The sequence below is a fragment of the Prionailurus viverrinus genome, chromosome B1 (genome assembly GCF_022837055.1).
Source record: "Prionailurus viverrinus isolate Anna chromosome B1, UM_Priviv_1.0, whole genome shotgun sequence".
Lineage (NCBI taxonomy): Eukaryota > Metazoa > Chordata > Mammalia > Carnivora > Felidae > Prionailurus > Prionailurus viverrinus.
Genome location: NC_062564.1, coordinates 21214681 through 21230978, shown reverse-complemented (window position 1 = coordinate 21230978; position 16298 = coordinate 21214681). Strand labels below are relative to the sequence as shown.

Genomic DNA, 16298 nt, shown 5'->3' with positions numbered 1-16298 from the left:
GTTTCTCATTTTCGCATCTGTTCTTTTCTGTCTCTCACTCTCATGTGCTTCCCCCACCTTGCTCTTCAGAGAGCCTTTCTTTGTTACACTTACACATGCTCCACCATTGCTGCCCACAGGCCTGACCGTATTAGGATGGTTCAAGTAGCTCACGGCGACTAACCGGGGTTTCACTACAAATCCCCAGCAAATAGGCTGACCCGGCAGCAGCTTGGCCAGCAGATTAGCGTCATGTCTGTGGTTCTTTGCTCATTCAGGTGGGCTGAAGCAGTGCACTCTGAGAAGGGAGCATGGGAACCTCCCTGGGAGCATTTATAGCGAGGGAAATGGCAGGAATTTCTTCTCTCCACCTCAAACTCATCTGCCCCTTCTCTTCATCTAGTTGTACATAACGTTAGTGCCAACATTGACTTGTTTTATATCTTGTTTTTTAAATCATACTGTCAGTCCCTTGGGGAGGGGTTGATTTTTCATATCACAGTTTAAGAAGAGAGTGGGCACTGAGTAATTGTTTATATGAACATGCTAGAATCCTTTCCCCACCTTTTTTCCCTCATAGTCCAGTTATCTTCTTAAAGACATGTCTGAATTGGAAGAGAACATCAAGAGATGAGAATTTATCATCTTAAGTTAAATCTTAGGGTTGTCTATGTTCTTTTCTTTTCAGATTTTCCTGAAAACCTACCAAGACAGAAATGACACAAGACTAATAAGCAAATTAATATGTATGATTTGCAAATTGGTATTTCATCACAGTGACTGAATTCATAGATACCCTGTATAGATTGTATACAGAACTGAGACTGATTTTGTACAGATTAGAATGATTGCTATGGTCTTTGCTTTGAGAAATTTTTCTGCACGATTTGCACTATAAATGTTTATTTATTGTTGATAAATCCTATCATATTTAAGTTTCACTGCTGGCCCTCTGTTATTAAGTACCTATGCATGTGATTTTAGCTAGTATCAATATTTTATAAAAATTGCCTCATTTAAATTTATATTTTTAATTTGAAACTGCCTCCTTTCTTTATCAAGAATGGTTTGTTTAGATATTTTTCCTGTCAACCTTTTTGAAAAATTACTATTTTCAACTGTAGAAAGCCTTATTTTTCATTTCCAGATGATAAATTTTCAAAAAACATTTGTTTTTAAATATTCATAATGTCAGGAAACACCATGCCTACAAATGTGCCGTCTCAAAAAGGTAACTTTTAATAACACTAAATGAAAAGAATACATCAGCTGCTCATACATGATTTAATTTTTAAAATTAAAGATACATTTAAGAAGCAATACAAGTAAATGTATATTTTACCTAATAGAAGAAGATTGCCTTCCATTTCATCTAGTCCAACAACCTTTCATAATAATGTTTTTATATAAGTAGCTAATAGGTTTGTGATTGGATAATAATATACTTTCTAAATTCCTAATGTTAAAAACAATCTTTTTGTTAATAAGTAGTAATTCTAGACACAGAAGTCAATGAATTCTTTTGATCTTTACTGTGAGTTAGCTTTTCATAGAGAACAGCTTTAGTAATAAAATTAATATTTAATTTTTAGGCAATCTAGTTTTTATTTAATTTTATTGAAAATTCTTTTTAAATTGTGCTACGTTCAGCAATTTGCTTCTATACAATGTTATAGGAAGAACACATTTTATAGGTAGCTGTGAAAGCTAATAAAGGAGAAAATCTGGAACTATATGTATCTGAGGCTTTGGTAAGGGTATCTAAATCACAAAACAACCTAACACATATTTTCATTTAAATTTCATCCCAGTATGTATTGTCATTCCAAATGCCAGCATTTGGTACAGTGTTTTTTTTCTTCATTCTTTTTCTTTCTCTACATGTTCTGGCAATAGAACTTTAGGAAGAATAAAATTATTTTCTTAGACTTGACAATTACTTAGTTCTTAGTCTCTGTTTATGGAAAAGCAAGTATTCATATGGACTATAAATATATAATTGGAATAAATAAATTAACTTTCATTAATTGCCTGTCTCACTGGCGCTGTACTAAGGGCATGCTGTTTAATCTTCAAAATGACCAGACATTATTTTTAAGGATTTGTATATGAAAGAACTCAGGTAAGTGTCTTAAATTTGTGGCAGCCTTCTGGGTATTTAGAAACCTTTCCTTACACACAGACCAGCAGAACTTCCAGTTGTCCAGCAGTCACTGCACTGGAGGACATAATTGTCTTTTGCAGACCATCAGGTAGCTTTCTTAGAAACTGTAGAACCCATAGCAAGAAACCAGCAGATCACAGTCATTCCGAAGGGACATCAGTCCATTTGATCTACCAATGTACTTAAACATCTATTCAAAAAAAGTCCCTGTGGAAATACTATAAAACATCCACTCACACATGGTTTAGGTGCTTGGGTGCTCATCTCCTTTCCCCTCCACAGAGACAACAACAACAAAACAAAAACAAACAAAAAACATAAGTTTTCTTATACAGCAAATTTCTAATACATAATTACATAATTCATCTCAGTGTTTCTTATTCTCTAAGCCAAAATGCCTACTTTCATTCTCTACCAGTTAACATAGCTTGCTTTCTCCTTCCAAAATTAGACAGCCTCCTTACAACCTAGTCATTACAAAAAAGTTTGATCGTGAATATCTGCATTTAACCAACAGACAATTTAGTTCAGATATAGGTTGTGTAAGTTGTCCAAGATAGAAGAAAGTCTGCATTTGAATAATTCTCTGAACTTTGGTTTTCTTTTGCAATGGAAAGTAAGTGATTTGGGGGGTAATTTTATGGCCATGTTGTTTTCTTCTAAAAATTGGTCATCTGGAGAAGTCATAACGGCGGGGCAAATGGCTGCCAAGGCAGTTTCTGGTTTTACTTTAACATATAATAGAAGACCAGATGGAAATCGGGAATATTATTCAGAGTAGAGGTTTGTCATGGGTAGAAACTTAAACACTGATATCTCAAAATAGAAGAAAGTTTTCTAAATAAATTGGATGTACAGTAAAGATACCTGTCTCCGGGGCGCCTGGGTGGCTCAGTCGGTTAAGTGTCTGACTTCAACTCAGGTCACGATCTCGCGGTCCGTGAGTTCGAGCCCCTCATCGGGCTCTGGGCTGATGGCTCGGAGCCTGGAGCCTGCTTCCGATTCTGTGTCTCCCTCTGTCTCTGCACCTCCCCCCCGTTCATGTTCTGTCTCTCTCTGTCTCAAAAATGAATAAACGTTAGAAAAAAAAAATTAAAAAAAAAAATATACCTGTCTCCAAATTGGAAGATGTTCTAGGAATAAACTAGACTAGGAAATTTATATTGGAGTAGAGGTTGTTTAACAGGTAAGTTTGATCACAAGTTACATATGCTTAAATTGAAGGAATTTCAGTGAAAATTGGAATTCATTTTTAGGGCAAGAATGTAAACTGGTCTTAAAAAATAAAATCGTATGCCAAGGTTTCCCTTGTCTTCACCTACCTTTATTCTAAAAAAAGTTCCTCTGTTGATTGCTAAATTGTGATCAGAGTTCTTACCTACTTCATATCATTAAATTTTCTTGAATATCACTAAATAACAAGTCACTTGAGCTCTGAATATTACTAGTTGGGAAGTAATCTGCTTTGAGTCAGTTTTACATTGGTTTATTACCTGTGCTTTAAACCAGTTGCCCTAAATAAAACTCTTCATGTTTGATTTTTTTTTTTTTTTTTTTTTTTTTTTTTTTTTATGAAATTTATTGACAAATTGGTTTCCATACAACACCCAGTGCTCATCCCAAAAGGTGCCCTCCTCAATACCCATCACCCACCCTCTCCTCCCTCCCACCCCCCATCAACCCTCAGTTTGTTCTCAGTTTTTAAGTCTCTTATGCTTTGGCTCTCTCCCATTCTAACCTCTTTTTTTTTTTTTTCCTTCCCCTCCCCCATGGGTTCCTGTGAAGTTTCTCAGGATCCACATAAGAGTGAAACCATATGGTATCTGTCTTTCTCTGTATGGCTTATTTCACTTAGCATCACACTCTCCAGTTCCATCCACGTTGCTACGAAAGGCCATATTTCATTTTTTCTCATTGCCACGTAATATTCCATTGTGTATATAAACCACAATTTCTTTATCCATTCATCAGTTGATGGACATTTAGGCTCTTTCCATAATTTGGCTATTGTTGAGAGTGCTGCTATGAACATTGGGGTACACGTGGCCCTATGCATCAGCGCTCCTGTATCCCTTGGATAAATTCCTAGCAGTGCTATTGCTGGGTCATAGGGTAGGTCTATTTTTAATTTTCTGAGGAACCTCCACACTGCTTTCCAGAGCGGCTGCACCAATTTGCATTCCCACCAACAGTGCAAGAGGGTTCCCGTTTCTCCACATCCTCTCCAGCATCTATAGTCTCCGGATTTGTTCATTTTGGCCACTCTGACTGGCGTGAGGTGATACCTGAGTGTGGTTTTGATTTGTATTTCCCTGATAAGGAGCGACGCTGAACATCTTTTCATGTGCCTGTTGGCCATCCGGATGTCTTCTTTAGAGAAGTGTCTATTCATGTTTTCTGCCCATTTCTTCACTGGGTTATTTGTTTTTCGGGTGTGGAGTTTGGTGAGCTCTTTATAGATTTTGGATACTAGCCCTTTGTCCGATATGTCATTTGCGAATATCTTTTCCCATTCCGTTGGTTGCCTTTTCGTTTTGTTGGTTGTTTCCTTGGCTGTGCAGAAGCTTTTTATCTTCATAAGGTCCCAGTAATTCACTTTTGCTTTTAATTCCCTTGCCTTTGGGGATGTGTCCAGTAAGAGATTGCTACGGCTGAGGTCAGAGAGGTCTTTTCCTGCTTTCTCCTCTAAGGTTTTGATGGTTTCCTGTCTCACATTTAGGTCCTTTATCCATTTTGAGTTTATTTTTGTGAATGGTGTGAGAAAGTGGTCTAGTTTCAACCTTCTGCATGTTGCTGTCCAGTTCTCCCAGCACCATTTGTTAAAGAGGCTGTCTTTTTTCCATTGGATGTTCTTTCCTGCTTTGTCAAAGATGAGTTGGCCATACGTTTGTGGGTCTAGTTCTGGGGTTTCTATTCTATTCCATTGGTCTATGTGTCTGTTTTGGTGCCAATACCATGCTGTCTTGATGATGACAGCTTTGTAGTAGAGGCTAAAGTCTGGGATTGTGATGCCTCCTGCTTTGGTCTTCTTCTTCAAAATTCCTTTGGCTATTCGGGGCCTTTTGTGGTTCCATATGAATTTTAGGATTGCTTGTTCTAGTTTCGAGAAGAATGCTGGTGCAATTTTGATTGGGATTGCATTGAATGTGTAGATAGCTTTGGGTAGTATTGACATTTTGACAATATTTATTTTTCCAATCCATGAGCAGGGAATGTCTTTCCATTTCTTTAAATCTTCTTCAATTTCCTTCATAAGCTTTCTATAATTTTCAGCATACAGATCCTTTACATCTTTGGTTAGATTTATTCCTAGGTATTTTATGCTTCTTGGTGCAATTGTGAATGGGATCAGTTTCTTTATTTGTCTTTCTGTTGCTTCATTGTTAGTGTATAAGAATGCAACTGATTTCTGTACATTGATTTTGTATCCTGCAACTTTGCTGAATTCCTGTATCAGTTCTAGCAGACTTTTGGTGGAGTCTATCGGATTTTCCATGTATAATATCATGTCATCTGCAAAAAGCGAAAGCTTGACTTCATCTTTGCCAATTTGGATGCCTTTGATTTCTTTTGTTGTCTGATTGCTGATGCTAGAACTTCCAGCACTATGTTAAACAGCAGCGGTGAGAGTGGGCATCCTTGTCGTGTTCCTGATCTCAGGGAAAAAGCTCTCAGTTTTTCCCCGTTGAGGATGATGTTAGCTGTGGGCTTTTCATAAATGGCTTTTATGATCTTTAAGTATGTTCCTTCTATCCCGACTTTCTCAAGGGTTTTTATTAAGAAAGGGTGCTGGATTTTGTCGAAGGCCTTTTCTGCATCGATTGACAGGATCATATGGTTCTTCTCTTTTTTTTTGTTAATGTGATGTATCACATTGATTGATTTGCGAATGTTGAACCAGCCCTGCATCCCAGGAATGAATCCCACTTGATCATGGTGAATAATTCTTTTTATATGCCGTTGAATTCGATTTGCTAGTACCTTATTGAGAATTTTTGCATCCATATTCATCAGGGATATTGGCCTGTAGTTCTCTTTTTTTACTGGGTCTCTGTCTGGTTTAGGAATCAAAGTAATACTGGCTTCATAGAATGAGTCTGGAAGTTTTCCTTCCCTTTCTATTTCTTGGAATAGCTTGAGAAGGATAGGTATTATCTCTGCTTTAAACGTCTGGTAGAACTCCCCTGGGAAGCCATCTGGTCCTGGACTCTTATTTGTTGGGAGATTTTTGATAACCGATTCAATTTCTTCGCTGGTTATGGGTCTGTTCAAGCTTTCTATTTCCTCCTGATTGAGTTTTGGAAGAGTGTGGTTGTTCAGGAATTTGTCCATTTCTTCCAGGTTGTCCAGTTTGTTGGCATATAATTTTTCATAGTATTCCCTGATAATTGTTTGTATCTCTGAGGGATTGGTTGTAATAATTCCATTTTCATTCATGATTTTATCTATTTGGGTCATCTCCCTTTTCTTTTTGAGAAGCCTGGCTAGAGGTTTGTCAATTTTGTTTATTTTTTCAAAAAACCAACTCTTGGTTTCGTTGATCTGCTCTACAGTTTTTTTAGTTTCTATATTGTTTATTTCTGCCCTGATCTTTATTATTTCTCTTCTTCTGCTGGGCTTAGGCTGCCTTTGCTGTTCTGCTTCTAGTTCCTTTAGGTGTGCTGTTAGATTTTGTATTTGGGATTTTTCTTGTTTCTTGAGATAGGCCTGGATTGCAATGTATTTTCCTCTCAGGACTGCCTTTGCTGCGTCCCAAAGCGTTTGGATTGTTGTATTTTCATTTTCATTTGTTTCCATATATTTTTTAATTTCTTCTCTAATTGCCTGGTTGACCCACTCATTCGTTAGTAGGGTGTTCTTTAACCTCCATGCTTTTGGAGGTTTTCCAGACTTTTTTCTGTGGTTGATTTCAAGCTTCATAGCATTGTGGTCTGAAAGTAAGCATGGTATAATTTCAATTCTTGTAAACTTATGAAGGGCTGTTTTGTGACCCAGTATATGATCTATCTTGGAGAATGTTCCATGTGCACTCGAGAAGAAAGTATATTCTGTTGCTTTGGGATGCAGAGTTCTAAATATATCTGTCAAGTCCGTCTGATCCAATGTCTCATTCAGGGCCCTTGTTTCTTTATTGACCGTGTGTCTAGAGGATCTATCCATTTCTGTAAGTGGTGTATTAAAGTCCCCTGCAATTACCACATTCTTATCAATAAGGTTGCTTATGTTTATGAGTAATTGTTTTATATATTTGGGGGCTCCGGTATTCGGTGCATAGACATTTATAATTGTTAGCTCTTCCTGATGGATAGACCCTGTAACTATTATATAATGTCCTTCTTCATCTCTTGTTACAGCCTTTAATTTAAAGTCTAGTTTGTCTGATATAAGTATGGCTACTCCAGCTTTCTTTTGGTTTCCAGTCGCATGATAAATAGTTCTCCATCCCCTCACTCTCAATCTAAAGGTGTCCTCAGGTCTAAAATGAGTCTCTTGTAGACAGCAAATAGATGGGTCTTGTTTTTTTATCCATTCTGATACCCTATGTCTTTTGGTTGGCGCATTTAATCCATTTACATTCAGTGTTATTATAGAAAGATACGGGTTTAGAGTCATTGTGATGTCTGTATGTTTTATGCTTGTAGTGATGTCTCTGGGACTTTGTCTCACAGGGTCCCCCTTAGGATCTCTTGTAGGGCTGGTTTAGTGGTGACAAATTCCTTCAGTTTTTGTTTGTTTGGGAAGACCTTTATCTCTCCTTCTATTCTAAATGACAGACTTGCTGGATAAAGGATTCTCGGCTGCATATTTTTTCTGTCTAGCACCCTGAAAATCTCGTGCCAATTCTTTCTGGCCTGCCAAGTTTCAAAAGAGAGATCAGTCACGAGTCTTATAGGTCTCCCTTTATATGTGAGGGCACGTTTACCCCTTGCTGCTTTCAGAATTTTCTCTTTATCCTTGTATTTTGCCAGTTTCACTATGATATGTCGTGCAGAAGATCGATTCAAGTTACGTCTGAAGGGAGTTCTCTGTGCCTCTTGGATTTCAATGCCTTTTTCCTTCCCCAGTTCAGGGAAGTTCTCAGCTATTATTTCTTCAAGTACCCCTTCAGCACCTTTCCCTCTCTCTTCCTCCTCTGGGATACCAATTATGCGTATATTATTTCTTTTTAGTGTATCACTTAATTCTCTAATTTTCCCCTCATACTCCTGGATTTTTTTATCTCTCTTTTTCTCAGCTTCCTCTTTTTCCATAACTTTATCTTCTAGTTCACCTATTCTCTCCTCTGCCTCTTCAAGCCGAGCTGTGGTGGTTTCCATTTTGTTATGCATTTCGTTTAAAGCGTTTTTCAGCTCCTCGTGACTGTTCCTTAGTCCCTTGATCTCTGTAGCAAGAGATTCTCTGCTGTCCTGTATACTGTTTTCAAGCCCAGCGATTAATTTTATGACTATTATTCTAAATTCACTTTCTGTTATATTATTTAAATCCTTTTTGATCAGCTCATTAGCTGTTGTTATTTCCTGGAGATTCTTCTGAGGGGAGTTCTTCCGCTTGGTCATTTTGGATAGTCCCTGGAGTGGTGCGGACCTGCAGGGCACTTCCCCTGTGCTGTAGTGTATAACTGGAGTTGGTGGGCGGGGCCGCAGTCAGACCTGATGTCTGTCCCCAGCCCACCGCTGGGGCCACGGTGAGACTGGTGTGTGCCTTCTCTTCCCCTCTCCTAGGGGCGGGATTCACTGTGGGGTGGTGTGGCTCGTCTGGGCTACTTGCACCGTGCCAGGCTTGTGATGCTGGGGATCTGGCGTATTAGCTGGGGTGGGTAGGCAAGGTGCTCGGGGGCAGGAGGGGCAGGCTTAGATCGCTTCTCCTTAGGTGATCCACTTCAGGAGGGGCCCTGTGGCAGCGGGAGGGAGTCAGATCCGCTGCCGGAGGTTTGGCTCCGCCGAAGCGCAGAGTTGGGTGTTTGCGCGGAGCGAGCAAGTTCCCCGGCAGGAACAGGTTCTCTTTGGGATTTCGGCTGGGGGATGGGCGGGGGAGATGGCGCTGGCGAGCGCCTTTGTTCCCCACCAAACTGAGCTCTGTTGTCAGGGGGCTCAGCAGCTCTCCCTCCCTTTGTCCTCCAGCCTTCCCGCTTTCCGAGCAGAGCTGTTAACTTATGACCTCCCAGACGCTAAGTCGCGCTTGTTGTGGGAACACAGTCCGTCAGGCCCCTCCGCTTTTGCAAGCCAGACTCGGTGGCTGTGCTTGGCCGGCGAGCCGCCCCTCCGCCCCGGCTCCCTCCCGCCAGTCCGTGGAGCGCGCACCGCCTCGCCGCCCTTCCTACCCTCTTCCGTGGGCCTCTCGTCTGCGTTTGGCTCCGGCGACTCCGTTCTGCTAATCCTCTGGCGGTTTTCTGGGTTATTTAGGCAGATGTAGATGGAATCTAAGTGATCAGCAGGACGTGCGGTGAGCCCAGCGTCCTCCTAAGCCGCCATCTTGCCCCTACTCTCTTCATGTTTGATTTAAAATGAAATTATGCTAGCGGTGCCTGGGTGGCTCAGTCAGTTGAGTGTCCGAATTTAGCTCAGGATCTCGTGGTCCGTGAGTTCAAGCCCCGTGTTGCGCTCTGTGCTGACAGCTCAGAGCCTGGAGTCTCTTTCAGATTCTGTGTCTCCCTCTCTCTGCCCCTTCCCCATTCATGCTCTGTCTCTTCTCTCAAAAATGAATAAACGTTAAAAAAAATTTTTTTTTAATGAAATTATGCTATTAGCAATTTTAGTCTTGGATTAGCCATACTCTTTCAAGACCCTGTGAAAGCATAATAAACTTTTAATATGCAATAAATGTAACCTTTTGTATAAATATCAGTGTTAGATTAACTTCTAATAAGTAGTCTAAATGAACATATTGTGTAAATTACAGTATCTTGTAAAATGGGGAGGCTGAAAAAAGTTTGTGTCTGATGTGAAAGGCATCACATTAAAGACATTTTAAAATATCACATACTATTTGTATTTTAAAATAAATGTATAGTTTTGTGTACTTATTCTAATTTGTTAAATTTTTTTTTAATTTATTTATTTTGAGAGAGAGAGAAAGCAGCAAAGGGGCAGAGAGAGAGGGAGAGGGAGAACCCAAGCAGACTCCATGCTATTAGCGCAGAGCCCGATGTGGGGCAAACCGCGAGATCATGACCTCAGCTGAAATAGGCACTTAACTGACTGAGCCAACCAGACGCCCCTATTTACTCATTTCTAAAAATTTTTTCTATTGCTGGGGGCACCTGGGTGGCTCAGTCGGTTGAGCATCCAACTTCGGCTCAGGTCATGATCTCACGGCTTGTGAGTTCGAGCTCCGTGTCAGGCTCTGTGCTGACAGCTCAGAGCCTGGAGCCTGCTTCGGATTCTGTGTCTCCCTCTCTCTCTGCCCTTCCCCTGCTCACTCACTCTCTCTTAAAAATAGAAACATTAAAAATTTATTTTTTAATTTTTCTTTATTTCTGTATTTTTGTAGATATAAACTGCCAAACAGAAGAAATTAAAATCTCATCCTCCATATTAGGCAAAGAAGTTTCTAAGAATTGATAACTACAAGAATGGCATGTAGTGAGTTGTGTTATAAAAATGCAAAATCCATTACAAGTATATCCTAAGTATCATTAACACAGTATTCTTACTACATACAGTAAATTGCAGAAAATGAACAAATATTCCTCAGAGCATGCTCAAATTTTATATTCTTAAGGAATTATACGTGTTTTATTTACATTAACAGTACTTTTATATTACAAGTCTCTAATGTATTAAAGTTTTGTTTTTAAATGATTAATACATAAATAATTACAGTTGACCTTCGAACAATGTGGAGGTTAAGGGTGCCCACTTCCTGCACAAAAATCCACATACAGGTTTTGACTCTTCAAAAACTTACCTGTCAGTAGCCTACTATTGACTAGAAGCCTTATTGATAACATAGATAGCCACATATTTTGTATGTTATACATAATATATACTGTATTCCTAGAATAAAGTGAGTTAGAGAAAAGAAAATGTTAAAATCATAAAGAAAATACATTTACCCCACTGTACTGTATTCATAGAAATAAATTCCACATATATGTGGAACTGTGCAGTTTAAAATTTTTTTTGTTTATTTATTTTTGAGAGACAAAGTGAGAGAGAGACTGAGCACAAGTGGGGGAGGGGCACAGAGAGAGGGAGACACAGAATCCAAAGCAGGCTCCAGGCTCCAAGCTGTCAGCACAGAGCCTGACACAGGGCTCAAACTCACGAACTGTGAGATCATGCCCTGAGCCAAAGTCGGACGCTTAACCGACTGAGCCACCCAGGCACCCCGAAACTGTGCAGTTTAATGTTGTTCAAAGGTCAACTGAATACTGTATTATTTTATTTAAATATATTGCTATATCCCCTCCAAACCTTTCCTGTTAGAGATTTCAGCAATGTAGCTTTCTTGCCCTTTCTCTGTTTTCTGTTTTATTGGGATGAAGTTGACGTACATCGCTGTGTAAGTTTAAGATATATAGCATAATGGTTTGACCTATATACATTGTGAAATGATTACAATAAGTTTACTTGGCATCCATCATCTCATCTACAGTAGTTACACTAAAAAAGCAAAAAAAGCAAAAATTTTCCTTGTGATGAGAATTGTTAAGGATTAACTGTCTTAATATATATCATGCAGCAGTGTTAGCTATACTCATTACGCTGTGTGTTACATCCCTAGTACTTCTTCATCTTGTAACTGGAAGGTTGTACCTTTCCACCACCTTTTGCCAAGTCCCCTTCCCACCCCCTCACCTTGGGAAACCATAAATCTGATCTCTTTTTCAATGAGTTTTGTTTTTTGTTTTAGATTACACATATGAGAGAGATCATACAATATTTGCTTTTCTCTAACTTATTACACTTAGCATAGTAATGCCTTCAAGGTCCATCCATGTTTTCACAAGTGGCAGGATTTGTTCTTTATTGCTGAATAATACTCCATTGTGTATATATACTCACCTTCTTCATCCATCATTGGACAGCTAGGTTATTTCCACGTCTTGGCTATTGTAAATAATGCTGCTGTGAACATGGGGATGCAAAAACGTGTTTTTGTTTCCTTTGGATCTGTTTCCAGAAATTGAATTGCTGGATCATATGGTAGTTCATTTTTTTTTTTTTTTCAAGGACAGTTTGTACTTATGTTAGTTGATGATAATCGACAGGCAGTATTGTTGAGTTTCAGGTGTACATGGTGATTTCATATTTATATACCTTATGATGTGATCACTACAGTAAGTCTCATTACCGTCTGTCATTATACAAAGTTGTTACAGTATTACTGACTGTATTCCCTGTGCTGTACATTACATCCTTTGTCTTATTTTATAATTGGAAGATTGTACCTCTTAATCCCCTTCACCTATTTCATCTATCTGCTTCCCCCTTCTCTACAACCATCAATATCTATGAGTCTATTCCTGTGTTTTGTTTGTTCATTTGTTTTGCTATTCAGATTACACACATAACTGAATTGATAGAGTATTAGTTTTTCTCTGACTTACTTCATTTAGGATAATACCCTCTAGGTCTATCCAAGTTGTCACAAATGACAAGATCTCAGTCTTTTATGGCTGTATAATATTCTGCTGTGTGTGTATATAGATATATGCACACATAATACACACATGCATGCATATAAATACCACTTCCTCAATCCATATATTGTGCATATTAAGGTTGCTTCAGTATCTTTGCTAATATAAATCATGCTTCAGTGAACATGGGAGTGCATGTCTTTTCCAATTAGTGTTTTTGTTTCCTTCAGATAAATACCTAAAAGTGGAATGGCTGCATCTTCTGGTAGTTCCATTTTTAATTTTTTGAGTAAACAACATACTGTTTTCCATAATGGCTCACCAATCTACATTCCCACCAACTATTCATCAGGGTTCCCTTTTCTCCACATCTTCACCAACATGTTGTTTGTCTTTTTGATAATAGCCTTTCTGACAGATAAGAAGTGATATTTCATTGTGGTCTTGATTGGTATTTCACCATAGTCTCTTGGTGTTTAGATCTTTTCATATGCCTGTTAACCATCTCTGTGTCTTCTTTGGAAAAATGTCTATTCAGGTCCTCTACCCATTTTTAATCAAAATTGTATATTTGTTGATACTGAGTTGGAAGAATTTTTTATATATTTTGGATATTAACCCTTAATCAGATATGTCATTTGCAAATATTTTCTCCCATTCAGTAGGTTGCCTTTAAAAAAAAAAAAAATTTATATTTATTTATTTTTGAGAGAGAAACAGCGTGAGTGGGGAGGGGCAGAGAGAGAGGGAGACACAGAACCTGAAGCAGGCTCCAGGCTCTGAGCTGTCAGCACAGAGCCCATTGCGGGGCTGGAACTCATGGACCGTGAGATCATGACCTGAGCCAAAGTCTGATGCTCAACCAACTTAGCCACCCAGGTGCCCCAGTAGGTTGCCTTTTTGTTCTGTTGATGGTTTCCTTTCCTGTGCAAAAGCTTTTTAGTGTGATGTAGTCCTGTTTATTTTTGCTTACGCTGTCTTTATTGAAAGAGATGGATCCAAAATATTGCTAAAACCAGTATCAAAGAGCATATTGTTTTCTCCTAGTTTTGTGGATATTGTGCATTCAAATGTCTTTACTATGTTTTGATTTTATTCTTGTGTATGGTAAAAGAAAGTGGTCCAGTTTTCTCATCACCATTTATTAAATAGACTGTTTTTCCCCAGTGTATGTTCTTGCCAACTTTGTCAAAGATCAGTTGACCATATAATTGTGAATGTATTTCTGGGCTCTCTGTTCTGCTCCATTAATCTCTGTGTCTATTTTTGTGCCATTACCATGCTGTTTTGATTACTATAGCTTTGTAGTGTAGTTTGATATTTGGGAGCGTGATCCCTCCAGCTTTGTTCTGTCTCAAGATTACTTTGACTATTCAGGGTCTTTTGTGATTCCATACAAATTTTAATTTTATTTCTAGTTTTGTGGAAAATTCCACTGTTATTTTGATAAGGATTGCATTGATTCTGTGTGTTGCTTGGTGTAGTATGGACATTTTAACATTAATTCATTTAGTCCATGAGCATGGTATGTTTTCCCATTTACTTGTGTCATCTTCAGTTTCTTGCATCAGTGTCTTACAGTTTTCTGTATAGCAGTCTCTCACCTCCTTGGTAATATTTATTCCTAAATATTTTATACTTTCTAGTATAATTGTCATTGGGATTGTTTTCTTATTTTCTCTTTCTGATAGTAAGTTATTAGCATATAGAAATGCAAAAAATTTCAATGTATTGATTTTGTATCCTGCAACTTTACTGAATTCCTTTATTCTAATATTTTTTGGTGGAGGCTTTAGGGTTTTTTGTATATAGTATGTCATCTGCAAATAGTGACAGTTTTACTTCTTTTTAATTTGGATACCTTTTACTTATTTTTCTTGCCTAATTGCTGTAGCTAGTTCTTCCAATACTATGTTAAGTAAAAGTGCTGATTGACAATGGTCATCTTTGTCTTGTTCCCACTCCTAGAAGAGCTTTTCACTGTTGAGTATGATGTTAACTATGAGTTTATCATATGTGGCCTTTATTATGTTGAGGTATATTCCCACTATACCCACTTTGTTGAGACTTTTTATCATGAATGAATGTTGAATTTAAAAAAAAATTTTTTTTAACGTTTATTTATTTTTGACACAGAGAGAGACAGAGCATGAACAGGGGAGGGTCAGAGAGAGGGAGACACAGAATCTGAAACAGGCTCCAGGCTCTGAGCTGTCAGCACAGTGCCTGATGCAGGGCTCGAACTCACGGACCGCGAGATCATGACCTGAGCCGAAGTCGGCCGCTTAACCCACTGAGCCACCCAGGCGCCCCGAATTTTTTATACATCTATTGATGTATAATGATATTGATGATCATATGATCATTATCCTTTGTTTTATTGATGTGGTTTATCATGTTAACTGATTTGCAAATATTTAACCATCCAAGCATCCTCAGAATAAGTTCCACTTGATCATGATGAATAATTCTTTCAATGTATTGTTGAATTCAGTTTGCTAATATATTGTGAATACTTGCATCTATGTTCATCAGGGATATTGGCCTATAATTTTTTTCTCCCCCTAGTTTAGGTATCAGGGTAATACTAGCCTGTAGAATTAGTTAGGAACCATTTATTCATCTTCATTTTTTTTGAAATAGTTTGAGGATAGGTATTAACTCTAAATATTTGAGGGAATTCACAAGTGAAGCCATTTGGTTTTGGACTTTTCTTTGTTGGGAATTTGTTAAGTACTGATTCAGTTTCATTACTAGTAATTAATTGGTCTGTTCAGATTTTCTGTTTCTTTTGGGTTTAGTCTGAGATTATATATTCCTAGGAATTTATTCATTTTTTCTAGGTCTTCCAATTTTTTGATATGTAACTATTCATTAGTAGTCTCTTATACTTCTCTTTCATTCTTGATTTTATTTACTGGGCCCTGTCTCTTCTTTTCTTGATGAGTCTTACCAAAGTTTTTGCAGTTTATCTTTCCAAAGAACTAGCTTTTAGTTTCATTGATCCTTTTTATTTGTTTTGTTTTGTCTCTGTTTCATTTATATCTACTCTGATCTTTATTTCCTTCCTTCTATTAACTGTGGGTTTTGTTGTTCTTCTAGTTTCTTGAGATATAAGATTAGATTGTTTATTTGAGATTTTCCTTGTTTCTTGAGGTAGGACTATATTACTGTAAACTTGCCATTAGAACTGCTTTTGCTTTGTCTCAAATTTTGGGATGTTGTATTTTCATTTTCATTTGTCTCGAGGTATTTTTATTTTCCTTACTGATGTCTTCATTGACCCATTGGTTGTTTAGTAGCATGTTGTTTAGTCTCCATGTGTTTGTGTTTTTTTCATTTTCTTCTTGTAATTGATTTCTAGTTTCATACTTTTGTGGTTGGAAAAGATGCTTCATATGATTTTAAATTTATGGAGCTTGTTTTGTGGCCTAACATGTGATTCATCTTGGAGAATGTTGCATGTGCACCTAAGAAGAATGCATAATCTTGTTGTTTTGGGTAGCCCATTGTGTATATATCTGCTGAGTCCATTTGGTGTGTCATTTAAGGATGTTTTCTTAATAACTT

General features: G+C 38.0%; 1 protein-coding gene across 3 annotated transcripts in view; it reads left to right on the top strand.

Moving 5' to 3' along the window:
* VPS37A (VPS37A subunit of ESCRT-I) overlaps positions 1-11305 on the top strand; it is a 56023-nt gene extending 44718 nt beyond the window's left edge. For 2 of the 3 annotated variants that reach the window (XM_047854829.1, XM_047854831.1), the window contains one exon: positions 668-1915. The gene's annotated coding sequence lies outside the window, so the exon portion shown is untranslated. Of the gene's footprint in view, positions 1-667; positions 1916-10633 lie in introns of those variants that run through there. The other variant, XM_047854830.1, reaches the window with a different exon arrangement.
* The last annotated feature ends 4993 nt before the right edge of the window (positions 11306-16298 follow it).